Genomic DNA, 13,533 nt, shown 5'->3' with positions numbered 1-13,533 from the left:
TCTCTGCCCACCTGCGACCAGACCACTCGCTGTAAGTAATAAGTACCCGTGCCTCGTCTAGTCTGCACACTCTAGGCACCAATTTGATACTTATATACTTTCCCGAGTGATCTTCCGGAAAGCTCAAATGTATCGATTGTAGTGTTACGCGATCTCACACACACACACACACACACACACCAAGAGAGAGAGAGAGAGGAAAGAGAGAGAGAGAGAGAGAGAGAGAGAGAGAGAGAGAAGAGAGAGAGAGATTGCAGTCACCATTCGTCCTTCCTTGACCTCTCGTGCCCTCTTTAGCAGTTTCCTCCTGGCTGGACCACCGCCAACGCTTCCTCGGAAAGAAGACTCTATTATATAAAAAAAAAGCCGAAAAAAGCATAGAGCACCAATTGAAGTTGCACATGGAGGGAAACAAGAACATCTTCCCCCCCCCCACACACAGTTTTTGACTTTTTTGACGCGTGTTTGTGCGAGTCAGTGAGAAAGACTATATAAACTGCTTGTAACGCACGCACACTGGGAAGGCCGCGTGGAATAGACTATTGTGTGTGTAGCCAGGAGTCATTGGTGTTCCTCGGTGATACAGAGAGAGAGAGAGAGAGAGAGAGAGGGGGGGATTGGAAGGGAAAGGAAAAAGGAATATTTGTAAGGGAAACGAGGAGATACAGAAAGACAGAGAGTGATATAGGAGGGAAAGAAGGAGAGATAGAGGAAAAACATGGGAGGGACGGAGAGGAGAGACAAAGGAGGACGTGAGAAGGAGAAAAGGAGAGACAGAGAAGACGTCGTGGGGAGGAGAGAGAGAGAAAGGTGAGAGATGAGAACGTAGGGAAATGAGACAAAAAAAAAAAAAAAGACGTGGAAGGAAGGAGAAGGAAAGACAGAGGAAGACATGGGAATAGAGAAAGAAAGACAGTGGGTGATATGAGAACCCCAGATCACGTACTAGGAGGGAAGAAAAAAGAGAGAGAAAGCAAGGATGCGATATCAGCAGTACGTAGCCATCCATTGACCCCATTGACAAAACTCCGTGACATTGAGTTCAGGTGACTTTCTTCGCGGACAACCGGGTCCTGTGATGGCTGGATGGTTGGGTCAGATGGCGTGGGAATCTGTTGGTAGTTTCCCCTATAGCATGGTGAAGTACTGAGGCTCTCCTTCCAAAACAGTTCAGCGTTGTAGTCAGTGTGTTTTGAAATCTACGTACATCAATATCGTGTGCTTTTTTTTGTGTGTGTGTGTGTGTGTGTGTGTGTGTGTGTGTGTGTGTGTGTGTGTGTGTGTGTTTGTGTTTGTGTTTGTGAATTGTGTGGTATAGAAGATTTTTTAAGTTGTAAGGTAAGTTTCTCTCTCTCTCTCTCTCTCTCTCTCTCTCTCCTCTCTCTCTCTCTCTCTCTCTCTCTCTCTCTCTCTCTCTCTCTCTCTCTCTCTCTCTCTCTCTCTCTCTCTCTCTCTCTCTCTCTCTCTCTCTCTCTCTTTTAACTACATTAATTTTTTTTTTCTATTTAATTCCACGTTTTCATCCATGTTGTATTGTCCTTTTTTTTCCTTTTTTTTCCCCACGTTTCATTTTATCTGGCCATATTCTTCCTTCTGATTAGTCTGCATTTCATTGTTCTTTTATTCATTTAACTGCTAAACAAAAGAAAAAAAAATCTGTTTGGTGCCGAGTACAACTTTACAAAAGAGAAATGATTTTTATTATTGCTGTTGTTATTTTCCGTTCTTTCTTTCTTTCTTTCTTTCTTTCTTCTTGTTCTTGTTCTTGTTCTTGTTCTTAAGACTGTAAATCTTCTACTGTGTCCTGGTATTTGGAAGAGTAGCACGCTGGCCAAGAGGTGTGGCTGTGGTTTATGGCTGCTGCTACTGCTGGCTGCTGTTGCTATTACTGCCGGCCGGACACACACACACACACACACACACACACAAGCCAACACGTGCTATTTTATGAATGAGAGCCATGTGGTTACCCTGCGAGCGGCGTGACAGCGGGAGAAAGTCTTCCTTCTGTCTTACTTCCTCGAGGGCCACATCTGCTGGCTGGCTGGCCGGGGCAACTGGCGACGGTGGTGGTGGTGGTGGTGGTGGTGGTGACAGGAATGCAAGTGATAGTGGTGTCCATAGTGATATTGATAGTGGTGGCAATGCGTGCAAATTTAAGAACTGCTCTCTCTCTCTCTCTCTCTCTCTCTCTCTCTCTCTCTCTCTCTCTCTCTCTCTCTCTCTCTCTCTCTCTCTCTCTCTCTCTCTCTCTCTCTCTCTCTCTCTCTCTCTCTCTCTCTCTCTCTCTCTTAAGACACTGGGGTGATGGCATGTATGAACGCGCAAAAAGGAAGGAAAGCATAACAAAACGTCGAGAGAGAGACACAGAGAGAGAGAGAGAGAGAGAGAGAGAGAGAGAGAGAGAGAGAGAGAGAGAGAGAGAGAGAGAGAGAGTGTGTGTGAATGAATTATGTATACCGCCGTGTGTGTGTGTGTGTGTGTGTGTGTGTGTGTGTGAGCATGTATGTGTGTATTTGTAACGGACAAGGGAAACGAATCTAAAACAAATCAGGTTGTGGATGAGTGGAACAAGATTAATAAGAGCGTAGTTAATACATGCATAAAATTAGGTAACTTCTGGGAAAGGTTAGATAAATTAACAGATGAGGATGGGAGAGAGAGGAAGGCCATGAGTACTCCCTTGTGTAGATCAACTGTGGCCTCTTGCAGTCTTCTTATTGCATGTTATTCCGTCGTTCCATGCGTGCGGTACTAGCCAGAAGGGAGTAAGTCAAGCTAGTCAAACCTTTCCAAACCAATGTAATAGAAGCTCCGGTATTGCCTTTTGTATAATCAAGTAGCTTTTTTTTTGCAGTCTCCTTACTTGATGTTCTTTTGTTGTTACATGCGTGCGGTACTAGCCAGACAAGTGTAAGTCAAGCTAGTTAGTCAGACCTTTCAAGTTTCCTAGGTACGCAGCAAGACAGGTAAGGACCGGTGTGGATCAGGTTACCATGGAGAGCCACGTGCTGCGAGGCAAGATTTCCAGATAACCACTCAGTTCTCGCCTGCGTGAATCACAATGACGGGGAGCACAGGGTGAAGGAAGTGTCCGTGGTGAGATTCGCGGCAGGTAAGCGTGATAAGTGACAAGCTATCACTGTCTCTAATCACTGCAACTCGCGCCCGCGCCCCGTGATGACGCGTGAACAGCTAAGCACGTGCGATAACCAACCAGTCCTTGTACGTACGTCTGTCAGTCTGGTTTTGGTGTTACGCTCTTCACTCTTCTCGTGTCTTCCTCATTTTTTTTTTTTTTATTCTCTCTAGTCTTCATTTCAATTTATCAACGTGTTTCCTCCTCCTCACTAATTTCCAACCATGTTTATTCCATTTTATATTGATTATGAAACTTTTTTCCTTTTCCTTTGTCTCTCGTTTACACCTTTTTATCATATATTTTTTTTTTTAATCTTTCTATCCCGCTTTACATCCCTTTCTTCCTTCGCTCTGTTCACACGCATTCAACCTTTTCGAAATCCGTCTTGTGTCTCGTTCTGCTGTGTAGTTTTGGCACTTATTCCATCGTCTGTTCGCTCTGTCCTTTGTGCTTCAGTTTCCTTCTCCCTACTTTCTCTCTCTCTCTCTCTCTCTCTCTCTCTCTCTCTCTCTCTCTCTCTCTCTCTCTCTCTCTCTCTCTCTCTCTCTCTCTCTCGCACCAGCCTCTGTAAGACACGCCCGGGGCCGGACCTGTGGGAGAGAGGGGCGCGGATAGGGGCGTGTGGTCGGTCTCGCTCTGTTACACCTCGGCAAGTGGCTGGAGAGAGTCACGCTCTGGGCTGGCGGGGACGTCTCCAGAGAAAGTCCCACAGAAATAAAGGAGGATTGGGGCGGGGGCAATTTCAGGCTGCGTGGTAACGGATGCATCATTAACTTTTCGCGTCTACCGAGGGAAGGAATGCGAGTAAAAATGTATGACAAGGAAGGTTCGCGTATAGTGAAATGTGCTGATTGCATGCAGCATCTGTGATGGGTTGTTAATGACGGGTGCTCCAGGTGTGTTGTGAAGGCAGGTGCGCGCAGTAAAATTTGTTAGGTAAACACAACGGCTGATTAGCTGTGATGGATGGACTCTTATCCTTCAGTGCTGCGTGTCGGACGATGGGAGCCACAAGCCAGTGTAATAATGGAAGGTGTATGGATGAATTTAAAGCTTGATAAAATATGTCACTGAATGGCGCACAAGGCTACTGTGCGGTAGGTGTTCATTCAGTGAGTTGCTGATCGTTGACAGTTATTACCAGTATGTTTTCCTGTCGTCAGTTATCAGTTCCACTGTGGCTGAGAGAGGAAGTACAGACGATGGGAATCATTCAGGCATAGTGGTGATTATAATTCGTTAGTGGTTCGTCGAATGAATAGAGCGGCTAATGTTCTCTTTAGCCTTTTTGAAATATTTGTCTTTTGAATGCCTTTTAGCTTTTTTTTTTTTATCTGAATGTAGAACATAAAGAAAACACTGAAGACAAGAGTGCTAAGTTGCATTAGTTCACGGCGCGGCACAAAGAACAAATCTGTGCAGACTAGCGCGGCAAAGCGTTGTGTGGCGCAACGCGAGGCAGTGTACTGTGTAGGATGGTGTGGTGCAAGGCTCCAGTCTTCCATCCTGTGCCGGAGAAAGGTTTGATTATCGCAAATAAGCAGAGCCAAGACTGTGCTGTCGAGTGTGGCGGAAACAACATGAGGGCTGCCTGGCATTGTCGTGGAGGTGGTTGTCACTCGTCCTGCGGCTCCAGAACTGCGGCAGACTATCAGATCATTTGGCTGTGCGTCTAAAGCAGCGGTCCTTTACATGCCCCGATAGTATTTGCCGCGGAGTCTCGATGAGGGGGAGGATGGAGAGCTGTGTTATGCAAGGCATACACGTACTTACACCATTGTCTCACGCTGCCTGGCTGTTGCCGGGCCCTGGAGCGATGCGTGTTGTCTTACCCATTACCAATCTAACTTTACCACTCGGTAGATGATCGCCTCAGTCCACTCACGACAAAATACGACTGTAATAAACACACACACCACAAATTTCGAACCATAACCGCTGGCCGTTGTTGTGGTTCCTTCAGACTGTAAAACATCGTATGTGAATAAATAATACTGTCAGCAGGTTAACAGTGCATGTATATATGTATATATATATACGAGTATATATATATATATATATATATATATATATATATATATATATATATATATATATATATATATATATATGTGTGTGTGTGTGTGTGTGTGTGTGTGTGTGTGTGTGTGTGTGTGAAAAATAATTGCCATGATTGTGGTTGCGTAGAAAGTGATTGACTGAGTGAGTGATTGAATGGATGCTTGAAGGCGCCGCGACGACAGAGTAATGGCGGCACCGCGCAGTGATAGTGGAGTGGTGCTGTGCACGAGGCGAGTACACACCTGTACATCTCGAGGTTGTCAAGACGCTGCCTCACGTGCCGTAACTTGACGATCAGCAACTCTGGCACTGTCTGCCTCGCGGTCGTCAGATTTCTGAATATTTAGTTATTCTTGTATTTGTTATTTTTTTACACATATATTTAGCTTTATAATTATTTTGTTTGTTAATTTATTATAGCTCTTGATTTGTTCAGTTGTTAATTTGTTTTGCCAATTTACATACAATTTTTTTTATTATATTCGTCAAATTGCATGTGTTTACCCATTGTTTATTAGTTCATATTAAGTTAATCAAGCGAACTTGAGATCTGTAAGACTTGCGTTAAGACGCACCTTTATAAGTACACCTTGCTCCATTACTTCCCCGTGAATGTGTCAACAGGCGAGCCAAATGTGTGCAGTGAGTGGTGAGGAAAAGCAAAGGAATATTATTTTACTTTCTACGTAACCTTTCGACAGCTCTCTCTCTCTCTCTCTCTCTCTCTCTCTCTCTCTCTCTCTCTCTCTCTCTCTCTCGTTTAGTGAGTAAAGTATACTACAGCTTCACTCTGCGTCTCCCCACACCACTGAGAACACCACTTCAAAACGCTTCGCCGTGTTACTCGTATCTCGAATACTGTACTGGGTATTATTGGGGTTTTCAGTGGTGTTTTCATGATTCTTGAGATAGTTTAACAAAGATTCTGTTTCATGAGAGAGAGAGAGAGAGAGAGAGAGAGAGAGAGAGAGAGAGAGAGAGAGAGAGAGATGAAAATTCGATTAGTCATTACCCTGGCCTTTGGAAATAGTCCCAGTGAGAGCCCAGAACGTTTCAGACTACCTGTCCAAATTATCAAGCCTGTTCTATGAATGTTGGTGAAAACTTTCCACCACGTAGCACGCCTATAACAGTTGGTGTAGTTACCGTTGTCCTGTCCAGTGCGTGAGTATTCATAAATTCGCCTCAGCTTTTCTGTTTTCAACACGAAAAAATAGGAAAATGACTTACTTCGATTTCCAAAAGGCACCAAAATTCACTTTGACACTTTGTTTACGAAGACAGCGAGGTGAACATTTCCAGTCCATTTACACTTGATAAGGAATAGTGACCCTTTCATCTTCTGAAGTGCCACAGCTTTCTACACGGCAAAACCCTTCAGAGAATCGTTTGCTCCTAACTCGTGAATACATAAGGCAATTCGAATACTTGTGGCCTAAAGGGAGCGTGGAGAGATGTTTGCATTGCCAGAATGCATTCGGTCCGGCAGCAGGAATGTGAGGCGCAATGAGGGATGAGAGGCAAGTGGTGGTGGTGGTGCCTGGCCTTAGTATCACAGCCATCTGGATACCGGCGAGGCGAGGCTGTGCTTGGAACGGGCGAGAGGAGGTCACCCTGATACACACACACACACACACACACACACACAGTCTGTCTCATTACCACAGTAAAGATCCAAATATTTTTTTCGTTCTTTTTAGCTAATCATAGTACTGACATTTATTGCATTATTCTTTTTTTTTTTTATAGCTATTTATGATTTATTTATTTATTATCTTTCTTTTTTTTCATTTTGTATTCTCTTATTCAAACTACATTTCATTCTTTTCTTCCTCTTCTTCCTCTTCCTCCTTTCACTACATTAAAAATATCGAGATTTATGATATACCCACATTTATTCCCTTCCTCTTGTTCCTGTTCCTCGTACCCTACCACCTTCGTCCTTTCCCCTTCTGGTCTTGCCTCCACGCGCCGGCCGTCCCCACCCAGCCCAGCATTTCGCGGGGTGCTCGGTGCCTGGTTGGCTGGCTGGCGGGTTGCTTGTGGTCGGCTTGGGATACTCTCTACCATGCTGAAGACAACCGCAACCTCTTTCTCCCTGACGACATAACGTGATCCTCAATTAGCTCATTCATTACGGATCTTCTCGGTGGCTTCCTGGTTTGTACATTGCCTATGTAAATGTGTGTGTGTGTGTGTGTGTGTGTGTGTGTGTGTGTGTGTGTGTGTGTGTGTGTGTGAACGGTACGTCATCATAATTTTCTTAGTAATCACCAATACGGAGTTAAAAAAAAAAAATAATGAAATAATAAATAAAGAGATGACTAAAAATAAGTATACAAATAAATGTTTCAAATTCTCAGAATTAACGCAATTTTCATGAAAACTAAGAAAAAAAATACACGAAGAGGGAGGAATAACATTGAAAAAAAAAAGTCTTTACAGCTCGAAAATAGAAACTTTATCTTTTCAAGCCGCCAAGATCAATGGAGGACACACAGAGGGCAAAATAAAATGTCATTGTGGTCTGTGGTCGTAATAGTTTGCGTCGCTGTGTTGCAATTGTTAGTTCAGTCATAAAAATGTGGCCTCTATTTATTTATATTTTGCTTTTATATCTTATCTGTCAGTATTTTATGTACTGCTTTTTACTTATTTGTCATTGTTTGCCGGCTTATTATAAACTTCTTTCTCGTCGAATGAAGGGATTAGAAGGCCCAAGTGTTAAAATAATGCATTCTTATCTTATCTGTTAATGTATTAATGTACCGTACTTACTTTACCTGTCGTTGATTTAAGATGCAGTTTTATTGCAAGAAGGGCGAAATAACAGTGTCAGCAAATGTAGTGTGCATGTAGGCGTCAGCATTGCACCTTCATTTCCACTGCCGCCTTGCTAAGTCGCCGGGGAGGCTGCGGCGGGTGATGGAGAGAAGCGGTCGTGTTGTGAGATGAGCGGCTCATTTGCGTTGTGGGAGAAGCTGCGGTCCGTACAGTAAACAGATGTTCTCCCGCCCGGCCATACAAATCAGCGGTCCTTCCCCTCCCAAGGCGTCCTGCATGGTAGAACAACTGCTGGAGTGACTCTTCATGCGTTTTCCTCCTCAAGACTCATTGTCAAGGAATCATTACTTGTCATGTTATTTACACAGGGAGACGTAATGATGGTGTTCTGGTTAGGCTTTTATTACTTGTTCTCGGGTGTTGTACAATAACTTGGGAACTGCAGACTGTTGTTGATATTTTCTCTCTTTCCGGGAAGTATTTCGAAACGGTCATTACTTGTCTTATAATTTTCAGGGAGGGAAGATAAAAGGAGTTTTCGTGCTTGTTGTTCTTCCCTGTGGAGTTCTTGCAGTGGAGTCAAGAGCTGTAGAATGTGTGGAGTAACTGCGGAACGTGAAGACTGTTACTCGTTTTTCTCCCCATGACGAATTTTGAGCAGTTATGAGATAGCATATAATTTTCATACTGATGATTTTTTTTTTTCTCTCTCTCTGTTTATTCGTTTATTGTTTTTATTGTTTTTTTTCGTGGACGCAGCTTATAAAAAATGCACTGTGTTCTTTCTTTCTTTCTTTTTTTTTCTTTTCTTTATTATGTGATGATCCAGGTGCTCTCTTCACTTAGGTCACTGAAAACGGTCGATGTTATAGAGTAAGAAGTAAAATTGTAGCTAATCTTTTGCTTTACAAGTGTTCATCTGTGTCTGTATTGTATCGTGATGTACCTTCAAGACTGACTATCACACTCAAGACATCTCGTATGAAAGTGAAGTAAAGAAATATAATCTAACTTATAAAAAAAATGTCTATAATCCATCTAAGCCACTGTAGAGAAGATGTCGTCACTTCTCGACTCCAGCTATGAGAGAGTCGATGGGAACTGGAGGGAATAACGTAATAAAGCCGTGCACGAAGCTTGGGAGTGTGATACTGGTGGTGAAATTATTGTATTATTCCATACTGTTATGACTACGATACATGACTACTGCTACTAGTACACTACAACTACAACATTAACTACTATTGCTACTACTACTACTACTACTACTACTATTACTACTACTACTACTACTACTACTATATAGAAAGTCAATTAACTAGGAAAACTAGGCAAATAGGCAGACCAAGGAGTGTGGAAAAGCGTTCATTCTCACTCTTGGTTCTGCGTGGTGTTCCCGCAACTTCCGCCCCTTGCCCCCGCCCCGTGCCGTCCCTCTGCGTCACGCCACCTCCCTGACCTCCCGCACCACGCCCATAAACAAGTGGATTAGGGAGTGCGCGGTGCAGGGTCAGACAAGCACATGAGTTGTAATATTGTACATACGAATGAATGGTGAAAAGAAGGAAGAGCTGTTTTGGTGTAGTAGTAGTAGTAGTAGTAGTAGTAGTAGTAGTAGTAGTAGTAGTAGTAGTAGTAGAAGAAGCAGCAGCAGCACCTGTTGTTGTTGCTGTTGTTGTTGTTATTGTGTTGTTGTTGTTGTTGTTGTTGTTGTTGTTGTTGTTGTTGTTGTTGTTGTTGTTGTTGCTGTTGTTGTTGTTGTTGTTACTGCTGCTCCTGCTGCTGTTGCTGCTGCTGTTGCTACTCGTGTGTTTTTGTCTGCTGCGGGCAGTAGCATGCTGGTGGTGCTGATGCAAACACCAGTACATACAGACACCGGATAATGCTAATAGAAAAAAAAAAAAACGTAATAACGGTAGGCATTATAGGAAGGTGAGCGTTCTTTTTTTTTTTTTTCTTTTCCACATTTCGTAGCGGTGGCCAACGCTGCGGGGCGGATTTTTTCTTCCGGAAATGTGTGTCAGAAAAAGTCGGAATGAATGTTAGGGCGACGTGTGTGAGGAGGCGCGGCGGCGGCGGCGCTGGACACACTGGTCACCGTGGCCCACTTTAGCGGTCACTGCGACCCGCGGCTCATGGCGCTGGACGTAACAACCCGGGCTGGATAATTTTTAGCGAGGAGGCGCAGCGCGGATGAGGGGTGTGTCTGGTGCTGCCGACGGGTGGTCTGTGTGTGTGTGTGTGTGTGTGTGTGTGTATGTGTGTGTGTGTGTGTGTGTGTGTGTGTGTGTGTGTGTGTGTGTGTGTGTGTGTGTGTGTGTGTGTGTGTGTGTAATAATAATAATAATAATAATAAACGGTTTATTCTTTAGGCAGTCAACAAACTGAAAATGTACATTGGGGGTGGGGAAATACTTGACATTAATCCTAAAGGTAAGTCAAATCTAGAAGAGACTATTGATTGCGTGTGTGTGTGTGTGTGTGTGTGTGGTAATACGTGGGATTTTGTTGCTATACCTCTTTTATTTTTACCTATTTTAATTTTAAACAACCAAAACTGTTTCTTATTTACATCAGCCCTTCCTCCAGTCCACGCCACATGTAATTCCTGCTTATTCGGCAAATGCATTTTCTAATGTTGTTTGATCAGCCATCAGTATTCTTTTTAAGTGTAAAGGAAGCCGTTAAGGAAACAAAAAGGGGGTAAGGAAAGAAAGAATTTTCAATTTGTTATTCCGGAAAAAATAATAAATTGGCTGCTTTTCTCCCATCATTCTCATCTTTTGACTCGCACCACTAACGCCTCGTCATCGTCGTCTTTCTCGGGGAATGAAATAGAGTTGCTGCAGTATCTGTGGGAGGAAGACTTCAGCGTCACCCAGCAAGCGCTTGGGAAAATGAGCCCCGTAGTATCCCAAGCCCAGGCACGGTTCGCTGGGGAAGTTCACGTATGAGACTCTGATTGTTAGTTCCGGCAAGTCTCCTCCGGCAAGGTCGTCTGAAGGGTTAAAAGTGTCAGGAAAGTGGGGTGACCTTGAAGGACACTTGCTTCCTTCATACGCAATACTAGTCCATCACAGCAAAGGATTCTCTTCATCTCCTCTTCCCTATACAGTCTTGGGAGAGATTTCCTTCACGTTAGACTCCATTTCTGATGCCATTACACAGAGATATATAATTTCGTTAGCTGAAAATGTTTATACGATGACAACAATAACAACAACAACAACTACTACTACTACAACTACTATTACTACTACTACTACTACTATACAGGAAGGAGGGAGATGTATTACCGAATAAGTGAGTATTACCTAATAGTTTTGTACTAAAATTCCTACAGGAGTATAAACTTATGCGTCGTTAATCTAGAAAGGTTCTCGTATTTCAGATTACTTTGATCTGCATTTCTCGCCTCTTGTCCCGTTGAGATGGTGAATAAAGGAAAGACTGTTTGAGTTGTAAAGTCTGGCATCCAGGGTTTTCATAATTACAGATCTTCTTTGTTGTTCTGGGTCTCCACTCTCCATTGCATCCTCTTTCCCCGAGTCTTCAATCCTTGCGTCACTCTGCAGTATGTGATTTCAGCAAGTTTCGTCTTCGTTTCGCCTCCTTCTCAGCCTTTTACTCCTCCTCCTCCTCCTCTGGCTTCTCCCCCTTCTCATCATCATCATAATCACCCTATTTCTCTTTTTCCTCCTTGTCATTATCAGTAGTAGTAGTAGTAGTAGTAGTAGTAGTAGTAGTAGTGGTGGTGGTTGTTGTTTTTGCTATTGTTGTTGTTGTTGTTGTTGTTGTTGTTGTTGTCATCGTCGTCGCAGTTGTTACAGTAATACTAATAACAATCGCAGTGGCAATAGTAATATCCACTTCTGTTCTTACTGTTAACTTCCTACAACGCGAATAGTCTTTTTTTCCCCCCATGCACAGAAAGCAGCAACTGAGAAAAAAAAAAAAGACATCTTAAAGAAAACAACAAAACAATACTTAAGACACTGCCAAGAAAACGACAACGCCACCACTACAGCCTGAGCGAGAACCTGAGGGCCGAGTACGTAGCAGCGGTGGCAGTGCGCTTCATGAGGAGTAGCCACGGGTCACCGCCCTCTACATGGTGTCGAATCTATAGAAGGCATCGACCCATAGCCACACAGAGAGAGAGAGAGAGAGAGAGAGAGAGAGTGTGTGTGTGTGTGTGTGTGTGTGTGTGTGTGTGTGTTCTATTATTCATCATTTGTCCGTCACTCCCCAATACCTTTACCTTCCGTTAGTTCCGCCACGTGCACACTCCTCCCACTCCGCAAGACATGATGTGCCATTGTTGTCTTGTACTGCCACGATTCCTTGTTCCTCGCCCCGATCCTCACTACCCCGCTGGACGCATGGCATTGTTCCTGCGCCGTATGGACTCCTTGATTGACTCATTGACTGACTGACTTGTTGGTTGATTGGCTAGTTAGTGAGTTGGTTCATTGATAAATTGTTTGATTGATTGGCTGATCGAGTGACTGACTGACTGACTTAATGGCGTCGCATCAGTGGTGTCATATGGCTGTGCAGGTCAAAATTTAAAACTCTCCCGTTGAAAGGTAGTCATTTAAACACAATTACGTTTTAATCAGGTGATACAGAATCGACATCTTGATAAGCAAACTGCCTAAAACATTATTCATCATTTTTTGGATTTCTGCTTGAACATCCTTCCATCGCACTGTGCACCTATTGACGCAGCTGCCTTTGTCTTGTCTAAGTGAGGTGTGAGAGTGTTCCCTTCATCATTTCTGCTTTCAACATGAAGATAAAGAAAATTAGAGTTTTTCACCTCGATTTTTTAAAGAGTAACAAGGATGACGCAGGCAATGTGTTCATGTACGTGACGAAGTGGTCCCTACAAGTTACCACATAATTCCAGTAGTACTCTCTGACCTCTCACACACATCACCATCTTTATTATTTATGCGTAGAGTTCAGTACGTGTACCTGTTGCCCTCTTGCTGTCACTTTCCATAATAACAATAGAGTCAGATTCAGATTATCCCCTTCACTGCGATATAGAACACTTCACAACTTTAAAAGCACGAAATCAAATCTTTACCAGCACCTACAAGAAAGGACATGGATTAGAAGATTTTTTTTATTCTTCTTGTTCCAATATCTAGCCGCTATAATGCGTCAGAATATTTGTGAGTATAACACCGCGTATCTAAACCAATGAAAAGGTCATCATATTAACCTTTTCCTCTCCACCCACTCACAGTCTGCGAGAAACAACCTTCCCCTATGAGTTTCTGAGCACTGACTACTACAATCTTCCCTCCCCGGCAAGGTTCTTCAGGGAATGGCGTGCCTGAAATACCGGACTTTGGTATACCCTTCGTGAACAAGAAAGCCAGTAGCCATCACCAGTGTGGGACGTGTTGGTAGGGGTGTCCATTATCACGTCCAGTGCTGGTTGCTGTGTTAGTGAGGAGCAGTGGAAAGGGCGGTGGTGGAGGCGGGGTGGGGGAGGAGAGGGGCGAGAAAGTGTGGTGGGAATGTGGAAAGGA

At 43.6% G+C, this 13,533-nt stretch overlaps 1 protein-coding gene across 2 annotated transcripts in view; it reads left to right on the top strand.

Moving 5' to 3' along the window:
• Positions 1-13,533, top strand: part of LOC135102436 (CAP-Gly domain-containing linker protein 3-like) — a 29,839-nt gene that overhangs the window by 2,294 nt on the left and 14,012 nt on the right. Inside the window, exon 1 of one of the 2 annotated variants that reach the window (XM_064007724.1) lies at positions 14-31. The exons of the other annotated variant lie outside the window; for it this stretch is intronic. The gene's annotated coding sequence lies outside the window, so the exon portion shown is untranslated. Of the gene's footprint in view, positions 1-13; positions 32-13,533 lie in introns of those variants that run through there. 2 annotated transcript variants of the gene reach the window in all.

The sequence above is a fragment of the Scylla paramamosain genome, chromosome 7 (genome assembly GCF_035594125.1).
Source record: "Scylla paramamosain isolate STU-SP2022 chromosome 7, ASM3559412v1, whole genome shotgun sequence".
NCBI lineage: Eukaryota > Metazoa > Arthropoda > Malacostraca > Decapoda > Portunidae > Scylla > Scylla paramamosain.
This window is presented reverse-complemented; position numbering and strand designations above follow the sequence as displayed.